Source organism: Sander vitreus, chromosome 19, assembly GCF_031162955.1.
Source record: "Sander vitreus isolate 19-12246 chromosome 19, sanVit1, whole genome shotgun sequence".
In the NCBI taxonomy this organism is placed as follows: Eukaryota; Metazoa; Chordata; class Actinopteri; order Perciformes; family Percidae; genus Sander; species Sander vitreus.
In genome coordinates this window covers 8,639,844-8,653,731 of record NC_135873.1, presented here as the reverse complement: position 1 = coordinate 8,653,731, position 13,888 = coordinate 8,639,844, and positions in this window count along the sequence as shown.

Sequence of the window (13,888 nt, the reverse complement as noted above, 5' to 3'; positions counted from 1 at the left end):
CTCTTATAAATACCTAGACATTTTAATTGATAAAAATATTTCTTTTAAGTTACTTATTGAACACCTTTTAAAGTTGAAATTAGTTTTTTTTTTTCCACTTAATGCCAGGAAACAACTTATTGCTGCCACATTTTTACCTCTCCTGGATTATAGTGTCATTGTTTATATCAATGTCTGGTAACACTTTACAATAATGGTACATTAGTTAACATTAGTTAATGCAGTAATAAGCATTAAAGGACAATTCCGGCGCAAAATGAACCTAGGGGTTAATAACACATGATTACCGAGTCAACCATTCTCTGGGATATGTTTTCATGCTAATCGAATGTGTCTCTAGCTTGAAACAAGATAGTGCCAACCGCTGATTAGCTTCTAAAGCTATTTGTCGGGGCATGGGTAAAGTAAAAAGAAATCGCTATTTCTATACCACTTAAAAGTAGGGTTGGGTATCGTTTGGATTTCTATTATTCCGATGACGAACCGGTACTTTTAAAATAATTCCGATTCTTAAACCGATTCTTGAAAAACTGAAAAATGACATCAAAGATGTGACATGTTTACTAGCGATCACATGCAGTGAATGGTTAATATACATCCGTTTTGGTAAGCCTAGAGGGAAAATATGGCATTTTAAAAGTAGCCTACATTTATGGTAGCTAGCTAACGGTAGACTACAGAGAAAGTGTGATATTTTTACATCAGTTTCGGAGCGACATAGGGAAAATATTTCAGTCGACACGTTAAGAAATTTGAGTTCTAATCTGGTCCGATTCCTACCGGTTGCGTAGGAACCAGTTTTCGGTACCCAACCCTACTAACAAGGCTAAAAAAAAGTTCCACACTTCAACGATGAACACCGTGCAACCAATAACCAGTAACATAGCTACGTCCTGCTACGCCCTGCCATGCTCGGCTGTGCCCTGCTACGTCCTGTAACACCCTGCAGTGCCCTGCTATGCCATGAACTACTACAACTACTATTTCTGGTCATTGTTGCATTATCTTTATTGTGACTATTATTGCCATTGTTCATCACACCCCCAACCGGCACCGCCAAACACCGCCTACCAAGAGCCTGGGTCTGTCCGAGGTTTCTTCCTAAAAGGAGTTTTTCCTTGCCACTACATGCCTGCTCTATCAAGAAATTGTTGGGTCTTTGTAAATTATAGAGTGTGGTCCTAGACCTACTCTATCTGTAAAGTGTCCTGAGATAACTCTTGTTATTGAATTGAATAGCTCAAGCACGGCGTTCGTCGTTCGACTGGTCATGACTGTTTTCCCAAGATGGCGCCTGCTTGTATACGTGAACGCTACTGTCTTTATAATCTATCTTTTTAATAAACTGTCTGTACACTTACAAAGTTCTCAATGCTTTGGTTTACATCTAGGGACCCTCATTATGCTACCGTTGAAGTGTGGTGATTTTTTTGAGCCTTGTTAGTGGTATAGAAATAGCGATTTATTTTGACTTTACCCATGCCCCGACTACTAGCTTTATAAGCTAATCATCGGTTTGCGCTATCTTGTTTCAAGCTAGAGACACACTCGATTAGCATGAAAACTTATCCCAGAGAACAGTCGACTCAATAATCATGTGTTATTAACCCCTAGGTTCATTTTGCACCGGAATATTCCTTTAACTAACCATTATCAACACTTAAAGGGTAACTATTGTTTTTTTCAACCTGGGCCCCAATTTGGTCCAGTATTGAGCGAGATCGCAATGAGGGGCTGGCGCGAACCAAGCTTCAATGTAACCTAACGGGGCAATTGTGGAGCCTTGCTTTTTGTCCAATAAAATTGATTTTTGTTTTGCTACTGAAAGGCTCAAATTGTTACTAAAAGTGTCTGACAACATTATCGATCTCAGGACGTGACTTTTTATCCGAAGTTGTTTGGGAGTAGGCTACATAAATTATAGGCTCCTGTTATCTAAAAGATTTTCAATGTAATCGTTTTGTTACAGAGGACTTATTTTCTTTCATTGTTCCAACTTCCAAGTGGCCTACGTTAGTCATGAATAAATGACGTAATTTGTTTTTTATAAATGACTCATTCTTGACAAAAGGCAAAAGAGCTGTGTGCTTGCGCACCTTTGAATAATGTCAGGCTATAAACGGGTTTGGGCTTTTCAAAAGCTGTCAATCAAAATGTACTTGTTGGGCTCGGGCCGAATTCTGTCGGGCTTGCGCCTTGTCGGGCCTAACTTTTAAGGCCCGATTACAGCTCTAGTCCAGATGTATTTATTTACAGGATTGTAACATCAATCTCGTGCAACCAAAGTTTCATGGCCAAGCCCGGACCAAAAAAATAAAATTAACCGAAGTGAAATTTTTTTCTCCAAAAAAACATTATTGTAATATTGTTTTTAGTATTTTAGTGTTTAAAGTCTACTTGGTACTTTTGTTTAAATATTGTATACACTACTTTACTAAAAAGGTAAATAAAAAAATGAAAATCGACAGAACCTCCACATTTTCTTAATTTTCATCAACTTCATAGTGGTTATTGTGATTGTTGTATTTTGTCAAAACACCATATTACAATAATGAAAATGTGGTAAAGTATACAGAAACGATTGTATACACAAAATTGTAAGAGTAATTTTTTCACAGGTTCAAAATATAAACATCTACAGTATACAGTTCAGGATATACATAAGTAGGTAAACAGATACTGTATTATAATTACTTGCAACAATTTCCCTTTTGATGTTATGAGTTATAAAGGCTAAACAAACTGCTATAATGACTACTGTCATTTGGAGATTGAGTATTGTGTGAACAGTTAAAAAGTCTAATAAGTAGTTACTGTAGTAAAAAAGCTTTCCACATGTTGCTTCTGTTAATAAGTCTCTATATTGTTTAATTTCATAGACTCAAAAGAAGACAAGATGGCTGTCGTGCGGATCATATCAATGTTCCTGATTCTTACAGGTAAGCTGAGCGATGTTTAACGGATTGCCGTTGAAAGGTCTTGATGGGAAATAAAAGAAAAGGTGTAACTTAACGTAACATAAAATGAAGGGCAGTTCTTGAATGAAATATTAGTTATAGAAACACAGAAAGTCTATTGTCACCTTTATATAATTTAGCTGATTCAGGCAAGCTCTGTTTTGCTAACTAATTTTTGTGTGGTAGTAGTGACCACAACTACAGCAACAACATCAACAACCATAGCTGCCGCAACAACAACCACAGAAGCAGCAACGACAACCACAGCTGCTCCACCGACAACCACAGTTGTTCCAACAACAACCACGGCTGCCTCAACAACAACCACAGCTGCAGCAACGACAACCACAGCTGCCCCAACAACAACCACAGCTGCAGCAACGACAACCACAGCTGCCCCAACAACAACCACAGCTGCCCCAACAACAACCACAGAAGCAGCAACAACAACCACAGCTGCTCCAACAACAACCACAGCTGCCCCAACAACAACCACAGCTGCCCCAACAACAACCACAGCTGTCCCAACAACAACCACAGCTGCCCCAACAACAACCACAGCTGCAGCAACGACAACCACAGCTGCTCCAACAACAACCACAGCTGCCCCAACAACAACCACAGCAGCAGCAACGACTTCCACAGCTGTCCCCAACAACAACCACAGCAGCGCCAACAACAACCACAGCTGCTCCAACAACAACCACAGCTGCCCTAACAACAACAACAGAAGCAGCAACGACAACTACAGTTGCTCCAACGACAACAACAGCTGCCCCAACAACAACCACAGCTGCACCAACGACAACCACAGCTGCTCCAACGTCAACCACAGCTGCCCCAACGACAACCACTGCTGCTCCAACAACAACCACGGCTGCCCCAACAACATCGACAGCTGCAGCAACGACAACCACAGCTGCCCCAACAACAACCACAGCTGCAGCAACGACAACCACAGCTCCTTCAACAACAACTACAGCTGCCCCACCAACAACCACAGCTGCTGCAACGACAACCACAGCTGCTCAACAACAACCACAGCTGCCCCAACAACAACCACAGCTGCTCCAACGACAACTACAGCTGCCCCAACAACAACCACAGCTGCCCCAACAACAACCACAGCAGCAGCAACGACTTCCACAGCTGTCCCAACAACAACCACAGCAGCGCCAACATCAACCACAGCTGCTCCAACAACAACCACAGCTGCTCCAACGACAACCACAGCTGCAGCAACGACAACCACAGCTGCTCCAACGACAACCACAGCTGTCCCCAACAACAACCACAGAAGCAGCAACGACAACCACAGCTGCCCCAACAACAACCACAGCAGCAGCAACAACAACCACAGAGCAGCAACGACAACCACAGCTGCTCCCAACAACAACCACAGCTGCTGCAACAACAACCACAGCTGCAGCAACGACAACCACAGCTGCTCCAACAACAACCACAGCTGAAAACTTATCCCAGAGAACAGTCTCGGCTCAATAATCATGTGTTATTAACTAGGTTCATTTGCACCGAATATTCCTTTAACTAACCATTATCAGCACTTAAAGGGTAACTATTGTTTTTCAGCCTGGGCTAATTTGGTCCAGTCTTTGGGCGAGATCGCAATGAGGGGCTGGCGAACCAAGCTGTGTAACCTAACGTGGGCAGTGTGGAGCCTTGCTTTTGTCCAATAAAATTGAGTTTTTGTTTGCTACTGAAAGGCTCAAATTGTTGCACTAAGTGTCTGACAACATTATCGATCTCAGGGCGCGACTTTTTATCCGAAGTTGTTTGGGAGTAGGCTACATAAGTATAGGCTCCTGTTATCTCAAAGATTTTCAATGTAATCGTTTTGTTACAGAGGACTTATTTTCCTTTTTCATTGTTTCCAACTTCCCAAGTGGCCTCGTTAGTCATGAATAAATGACGTAATTTGTTTTTTATAAATGACTCATTCTTGACAAAGGCAAAAGAGCTGTGTGCTTGCGCACCTTTGAATATGTCAGGCTGTAAACGGGTTTGGGCTTTTCAAAAGCTGTCAATCAAAATGTACTTGTGGGGCTCGGGCGAATTCTGTCGGGCTTGCGCCTTGTCGGGCCTAACTTTAAGGCCCGATTACAGCTCTGAGTCCAGATGTGTTTATTTACAGGATTGTAACATCAATCTCGTGCAACCAAGTTTCATGGCCAAGCCGGACCAAAAAATAAAATTAACCGAAGTGAAATTTTTCTCCCAAAAAAACATTATTGTAGTAAAATTGTTGTTTTTTAGTATTTTAGTGTTTAAAGTCTACTTGGTACTTTTGTTTAAATATTGTATACACTACTTTACTAAAAAGGTAAATAAAAAAATGAAAATCGACAGAACCTCCACATTTTCTTAATTTTCATCAACTTCATAGTGGTTATTGTGATTGTTGTATTTTGTCAAAACACCATATTACAATAATGAAAATGTGGTAAAGTATACAGAAAGCGATTGTATACACAAAATTGTAAGATTAATTTTTCTCACAGGTTCAAAATATAAACATCTACAGTATACAGTTCAGGATATACATAAGTAGGTAAACAGATACTGTATTATAATTACTTGCAACAATTTCCCTTTTGATGTTATGAGTTATAAAGGCTAAACAAACTGCTATAATGACTACTGTCATTTGGAGATTGAGTATTGTGTGAACAGTTAAAAAGTCTAATAAGTAGTTACTGTAGTAAAAAAGCTTTCCACATGTTGCTTCTGTTAATAAGTCTCTATATTGTTTAATTTCATAGACTCAAAGAAGACAAGATGGCTGTCGTGCTGATCATATCAATGTTCCTGATTCTTACAGGTAAGCTGAGCGATGTTTAGCAGATTGCCGTTGAAAGGTCTTGATGGGAAATAAAAGAAAGGTGCTAGCAACGTAACATAAAATGAAGAGGCAGTTCTTGAATGAAATATTAGTTATAGAAACACAGAAAGTCTATTGTCACCTTTATATAATTTGGCTGATTCAGACAAGCTCTGTTTTGCTAACTAATTTTTGTGTGTTAATGGTGACCACAACTACAGCAACAACATCAACAACCACAGCTGCCCCAACAACAACCACAGAAGCAGCAGCGACAACCACGGCTGCTCCACCGACAACCACAGTTGTTTCAACAACAACCACGGCTGCCGCCAGCAACAACCTCAGAAACAGCAGCGACAGCCACGGCTGCCCCAACAACAACCACAGCTGCAGCAGCGACAACCACGGCTGCTACAACAGCAACCACAGCTGCCCCAACAACAACCACAGAGCAGCAACAACAACCCTGGCTGCTCCACCAGCAGCCACAGCTGCCCCAGCAACAACCACAGCTGCCCCAACAGCCACGGCTGCTCCAACAACCACAGCTGCAGCAGCGACAGCCACAGCTGCTCCAGCGTTAACCACGGCTGCGGTAGCGACAACCACGGCTGCTCCAACAACAGCCACGGCTGCCCCAACAACAGCCACAGCGGCAACAGCGACTCCACAGCTGTCCCAGCAACAACCACAGCAGGCGCCAGCAACAGCCTACGGCTGTCAACAGCAACCACAGCTGCCTTTAACAGCAACAGCAGAAGCGGCAGCGACAGCTACGGTTAGCTCCAGCGACAACAACGGCTGCTAGCAACAGCTACAGCTGCCCCAGCGACAACCACGGCTGTCTCAGCGTCAGCCACGGCTGCCCCAGCGACAGCCACTGCTGCTCAACGACAACCACGGCTGCCCCAACAGCATCGACGGCTGCGGCAGCGACAACCACGGCTGCCCCAACAACAACCACGGCTGCAAAGGCAGCGACAGCCACGGCTCCTTCAGCAACAACTGCGTACCTTTACCAGCAACCCGCGGCTGCGGCAGCGACAGCCACGGCTGCTCAGCAGCAACCACGGCTGCTCAACAACAACCACGGCTGCTCCAGCGACGACTACAGCTGCTCCCCAGCAACAGCCACGGCGCGCTGACAACTAACCAGCAGCGGCAGCGACTTCACGGCTGTCGCAACAACAGCCACAGCGAGCGCCGACGTCGGCTACGGCTGCTCGACAGCAGCCACGGCTGCACTAGCAACAGCGACAGAGCGGCAGCGTGGCGACAACTGGCTGCTCAGCAGCAACCACGGCTGCACAGACAGCAACCACAGAGCGGCAGCGACAGCCACGGCTGCGCAAACAGCCAATCACGGCGGCGGCGGCAACAACACGGCTGATCCCAGCAACAACACGGCTGCTCAGCGACTGAGCCACGGCTGCGGCGGCGACAGACCGCGGCTGTCAGCAGCGAAACCACAGCTGCAGCAGCAACCACGCAGAAGCGGCAACAACAGCCACGGCTGCTCACCACGCAACGGCACAGCGGCACGGCTGACAGCATGCCACGGCTGTCTGAGCCACAGCTGCGCCGACAACCACGGTTTCTGTCCCAACAACAACCACGGCTGCCCCCAACAGCAATCTGGCTGCGGCAGCGACAACCACTGGCTGCTCAGCGACAGCCACAGCTGCCGTAGCGACAACCATGGCTGCTCCAGCAGCAGCCACGGCTGCGCAGCAACAGCCACCAGCAGCAGCACGCGACTCACGGCTGTCCCAGCGGCGACCACAGCGGCGCAGCAACAGCCACGGGCTACTCCAGCAACAACCACGGCTGGCCCTAACAACAGCAGCGACAGCGACAGCTACGGTTGCTCCAGCGACAACAACGGCTGCACAACAGCAGCCACGGCTGCCTTTAGCGACAACCACCAGGCTGCTCAGCGTCAGCCACGGCTGCTAGCGACAACCGCTAGCATGCTCAGCGACAGCCGCAGCTGCCTTTCAGCAACCACGGCTGCGGCAGCGACAACCACGGCTCATTCAGCAACAGCTACTGGCTGCTTTACCAACAACCACTGGCTGCGGCTTAGCGACAACCACAGCTGCTCCAACAACAACCACAGCTGCACCCAGCAACAACCACAGCTGCTCAGCGACAACTACGGCTGCCCTCAGCATAGCGCAACCACAGCTGCTCCCAACAACAACCACACGGCGGCAGCGACTCACAGCTGATCCCAACAACAGCCACAGCGAGCGCCGGCATCAGCCACAGCTGCTCCAGCAACAGCACAGCTGCCTAACAGCAACAACATGAAGCGGCAACGACAACTGCACGGTTTGCTCAGCGACAGCAACAGCTGCTTTAGCGACAACCACAGCTGCTAGCGACAACCACAGCTGCTCAGCGTCAGCCACAGCTGCCCTCAACGACAACCACTGCTGCTGCAACGACAATCACAGCTGCCCCAACAACAACCACAGCTGCAGCAGCGACAACCACAGTTGCTCCAACGACAACCACAGCTGCAGCAGCGACAGCCACAGCTGCTCCAGCGACAACCACAGCTGCTCCCAACAACATCGACAGCTGCTACCAGCGACAACTACAGCTGCCCCAACAACAACCACAGCTGCTCCAGCGACAACTACGGCTGCCCCAACAACAACCACAGCTGCCCCAGCGACAACCACAGCGGCAGCAGCGACTTCCACAGCTGTCCCAGCAACAACCACAGCGGCGCCCAACAGCAACCTCAGCTGCTCAGCAACAACCACAGCTGCCTAACAGCAACAACAGAAGCGGCAGCGACAGCTACGGCTGCTCCAGCGACAACCACGGCTGCCCTCAGCAACAGCCACAGCTGCCCCAGCGACAACCACGGCTGCCCCAGCGACAGACCACGGCTGCTCCCAGCGACAACCACAGCTGCCCCAACAACAGCCACAGCTGCATCGGCCACAGCTTTAACAGCAACCACGGCTGCCCCAGCAACAACCACAGCTGCAGCAGCGACAACCACGGCTGCTCCAGCGACAGCCTGGCTGCTCAGCGTCAACCACAGCTGCCCCAGCGACGCTGCGCTTGCGACAGTCTGGCTGCCCCAACAACAACCACGGCTGCAGCAGCGACAACCACAGTTGCTCCAGCGACAACCACAGCTGCAGCAGCGACAACCACAGCTGCTCCAACAGCAACCACAGCTGCTCCAGCAACAACCACAGCTGGTCCAGCGACAACCACAGCTGCCCCACAACAACATCGACAGCTGCAGCAGCGACAACCACAGCTGCCCCAACAACAACCACAGCTGCGAGCAGCGACAACCACAGCTGCTCCCAACAACAACCACAGCTGCTCCCAACGACAACCACAGCTGCAGCAGCGACAACCACAGTTGCTCCAACAACAACCACAGCTGCCCCAACGATCAACCACAGTTGCTCCAGCGACAACCACAGCTGCTGCAACGACAACCACAGCTGCACCAACGACAACCACAGCTGCCCCAACAACAACCACAGTTGCTCCAACGACAACCACAGCTGCAGCAACGACAACCACAGCTGTTGCAACGACAACCACAGCTGCTAGCGACAACAGCTGCCCCTAGCGACAACCACAGCTGCAGCAGCGACAACCACAGCTGCCCCAACGACAACCACAGCTGCCCCAACAACAACCACAGCTGCCCCAACAACAACCACAGCTGCAGCAACGACAACCACAGCTCCTTCAACAACAACCACAGCTGCCCCAACAACAATCACAGCTGCAGCAGCGACAACCACAGCTGCTAACAACCACAGAAGCAGCAACAACAATCACAGCGGCAGCAACGACAAACACAGCTGCCCCAACAACAACCACAGCTGCTCCCAGCGACAACTACAGCTGCCCCAACAACAACCACAGCTGCCCTCAGCGACAACCACAGCAGCAGCAGCGACTTCACAGCTGTCCCAACAACAACCACAGCAGCGCCAACAACAACCACAGCTGCTCCAACAACAACCACAGCTGCCCTAACAGCAACAACAGAAGCAGCAGCGACAACTACAATTGCTCCAACGACAACAGCTGCCCTCAGCGACAACCACAGCTGCCCTCAGCGACAACCACAGCTGCTCCAACAACAACCACAGCTGCCCCAACAACATCGACAGCTGCGGCAACGACAACCACAGCTGCTCCAACAACAACCACAGCTGCTCCAGCGACAACCACAGCTGCAGCAGCGACAGCCACAGCTGCCCCAGCGACAACCACAGTTGCTCCAGCGACAACCACAGCTGCGGTAGCGACAACCACAGCTGCTCCCAGCGACAACCACAGCTGCCCCAACAACAACCACAGCAGCGCCAACAACAACCACAGCTGCTCCAACAACAACCACAGCTGCCCTAACAGCAACAACAGAAGCAGCAGCGACAACTACAGTTGCTCCAGACGACAACAGCTGCCCCTAGCGACAACCACAGCTGCCCCTAGCGACAGCCACAGCTGCTCCAGCGTCAACCACAGCTGCTAGCGACAACCACTGCTGCTAGCGACAATCATAGCTGCCCCAACAACAACCACAGCTGCAGCAGCGACAACCACAGTTGCTCCAGCGACAACCACAGCTGCAGCAGCGACAACTACAGCTGCTCCAACAACAACCACAGCTGCTCCAACAACAACCACAGCTGGTCCAACGACAACCACAGCTGCCCCAACAACATCGACAGCTGCAGCAACGACAACCACAGCTGCCCCAACAACAACCACAGCTGCTAGCGACAACCATAGCTAGCGACAATCATGGCTGCCCCAACAACAACCACAGCTGCAGCAACGACAGCCACAGTTGCTCCAGCGACAACCACAGCTGCAGCAGCGACAACTACAGCTGCTCAACAACAACCACAGCTGCTCCAACAACAACCACAGCTGGTCCAGCGACAACCACAGCTGCCCCAACAACATCGACAGCTGCAGCAGCGACAACCACAGCTGCCCCAACAACAACCACAGCTGCAGCAGCGACAGCCACAGCTGCTCAACAACAACCACGGCTGCTCCAACGACAATCATAGCTGCCCTCAACAACAACCACAGCTGCAGCAGCGACAACCACAGTTGCTCCAGCGACAACCACAGCTGCGCAGCGACAGCTACAGCTGCTCCAACAACAACCACAGCTGCTCCAACAACAACCACAGCTGGTCCCAGCGACAACCACAGCTGCCCCAACAACATCGACAGCTGCAGCAGCGACAACCACAGCTGCCCCAACAACAACCACAGCTGCAGCAACGACAGCCACAGCTGCTCCAACAACAACCACAGCTGCTCCAACGACAACCACAGCTGCAGCAGCGACAACCACAGCTGCTCCAGCAACAACTACAGCTGCCCCAACAACAACCACAGCTGCTCCAGCGACAACCACAGCTGCTGCAACGACAACCACAGCTGCACTAGCGACAACCACAGCTGCCCCTAGCGACAACCACAGTTGTCTCAGCGACAACCACAGCTGCAGTAGCGACAACCACAGCTGCCCCAGCGACAACCACAGCTGCCCCAACAACAACCACAGCTGCAGCAACGACAACCACAGCTCGCTTCAACAACAACTACGGCTGCCCCACCAACAACCACAGCTGCAGCAGCGACAACCACAGCTGCTCCAACAACAACCACAGCTGCCCCAACAACAATCACCGCTGCGGCAACGACCACCACAGCTGCTCCCAACAACCACAGAAGCAGCAGCGACAATCGCGGTGACGGCAACGACAAACACAGCTGCCCCAACAACAACCACAGCTGCTCCAGCGACAACTACAGCGCCCCCAACAACAACCACAGCTGCAGCAGCGACAACCACAGCTGCTCCCAGCGACAACCACAGCTGCAGTAGCGACAACCACAGCTGCTCCAACAACAACCACAGCTGCCCCAGCAACAACCACAGCAGCAGCAGCGACTACCACAGCTGTCCCCAACAACAACCACAGCGAGCGCCAACAACAACCACAGCTGCTCCAACAACAACCACAGCTGCCCTAACAACAACAACAGAAGCAGCAACGACAACTACAGTTGCTCCAACGACAACAACAGCTGCCCCAACAACAACCACAGCTGCTCCCAGCGACAACCACAGCTGCTCCAACGTCAGCCACAGCTGCCCTAGCGACAACCACTGCTGCTCCCAGCGACAACCACAGCTGCCCCAACAACAACCACAGCTGCAGCAGCGACAACCACAGCTGCTTCAGCAACAACCACAGCTGCCCCACCAGCAACCACGGCTGCAGCAACGACAACCACAGCTGCTCCAACAACAACCACAGCTGCCCCAACATCAACCACAGTTGCTCCAACGACAACCACAGCTGCCCCAGCGACAACCACAGCTGCACCAGCGACAACCACAGCTGCTCCAACAACAACCACAGCTGCTCCAGCGACAACCACAGCTGCCCCAACAACAACCACAGCTGCAGCAACGACAACCACAGCTGCTTCAACAACAACTACAGCTGCCCCAGCGACAACCACAGCTGCAGCAGCGACAACCACAGTTGCTCCAACAACAACCACAGCTGCACCCAACATCAACCACAGTTGCTCCAGCGACAACCACAGCTGCTGCAACGACAACCACAGCTGCACCAGCGACAACCACAGCTGCCCCAACAACAACCACAGTTGCTCCAGCGACAACCACAGCTGCGCAGCGACAACCACAGCTGCAGCGACAGCCACAGCTGCTCCCAGCGACAACCACAGCTGCTCTAGCGACAACCACAGCTGCTGCAGCGACAACCACAGCTGCTGCAACGACAACCACAGCTGCTCCCAACAACAACCACAGCTGCCCCAACAACAACCACAGCTGCTGCAGCGACAACCACAGCTGCCCCACCAACAACCACAGCTGCCCCAACAACAATCACAGCTGCAGCAACGACAACCACAGCTGCCCCAACAACCACAGAAGCAGCAACAACAATCACAGCGGCAGCAACGACAAACACAGCTGCCCCAACAACAACCACAGCTGCTCCAGCGACAACTACAGCTGCCCCAACAACAACCACAGCTGCTAGCGACAACCACAGCAGCAGCAGCGACTTCCACAGCTGTCCCAGCAACAACCACAGCAGCGCCAACAACAACCACAGCTGCTCCAACAACAACCACAGCTGCCCCTAACAACAACAACAGAAGCAGCAACGACAACTACAGTTGCTCCAGCGACAACAGCTGCCCCAGCGACAACCACAGCTGCTCAGCGACAACCACAGCTGCTCCAGCGACAACCACAGCTGCCCCAACAACAACCACAGCTGCTGCAGCGACAACCACAGCTGCTCCCAACAACAACCACAGCTGCAGCAACGACAACCACAGCTGCTCCAGCGACAACCACAGCTGCCCCTAGCGACAACCACAGCTGCTCCAACGACAACCACAGCTGCAGCAGCGACAACACAGCTGCTCAACGACAACCACAGCTGCCCCAGCAACAACCACAGCTGCGCAGCGACAGCCACAGCTGCTCCAACAACAACCACAGCTGCCCCACCAACAACCACAGCTGCAGCAGCGACAACCACAGCTGCTCCAACAGCAACCACAGCTGCCCCAACAACAATCACCGCTGCAGCAACGACAACCACAGCTGCCCCAACAACCACAGAAGCAGCAGCGACAACCACGGCTGCAGCAACGACAACACACAGCTGCCCCAACAACAACCACAGCTGCTCCCAGCGACAACTACAGCTGCCCCAACAACAACCACAGCTGCTTCAACGACAACCACAGCAGCAGCAGCGACTCACAGCTGTCCCAACAACAACCACAGCAGCGCCAACGACAACCACAGCTGCTCCAACAACAACCACAGCTGCCGCTAGCGACAACCACAGCTGCGCAGCGACAACCACAGCTGCTCCAGCGACAACTACAGCTGCTCCCAACAACAACCACAGCTGCTCCCAACGACAACCACAGCTGCAGCAACGACAACCACAGCTGCCCCAACAACAACCACAGCTGCGCAGCGACAACCACAGCTGCTCCAACAACAACC